Genomic DNA, 482 nt, shown 5'->3' with positions numbered 1-482 from the left:
TTTTTGGTTTTAATCTTTTTATAATAAACATCCTCGGAAACAGGTTTGTGATGAAAATTATTTGTAAAATCTAAAGGTAAATCAGAATCCTCAGTCATATTGTTTTTAAAAATAAAATCTTCATGACTAGGTAAAATATTTGTAGTTTTAAACTTATCAACGTCATCATCTAAACAAGCATCTGAATTTAAAATATTTGAAAAATTAATTTCTTCATTAAATGCATTTATTTCTTTTGAGTCATTAGCTTCACATAAATATTTGTTGCACGAGAAATACTCAGACTCAGCTTGTTCCGTTTTCTTGATAAAATTTTCTAAAGATTCAATTTTATTTAAAAATTCTTGTTTTTGGTTATCAAATGAAAGCATTTCTTCGTTTAAAGTCTTTTCCAGCTGAGCCACTTGTTTTTCTAAAATAAGAGTAGAAATATAAGGTTTAGGCTCTACCGGTTTTGCTTCAAGCTCTGCTTTTGAATAACT

The sequence above is a fragment of the Cynara cardunculus genome, unplaced genomic scaffold (genome assembly GCF_001531365.2).
Source record: "Cynara cardunculus var. scolymus isolate 2C unplaced genomic scaffold, CcrdV1 Un_Scaffold_7702, whole genome shotgun sequence".
Lineage (NCBI taxonomy): Eukaryota > Viridiplantae > Streptophyta > Magnoliopsida > Asterales > Asteraceae > Cynara > Cynara cardunculus.
Note: the sequence above shows the minus strand (reverse complement) of the source record.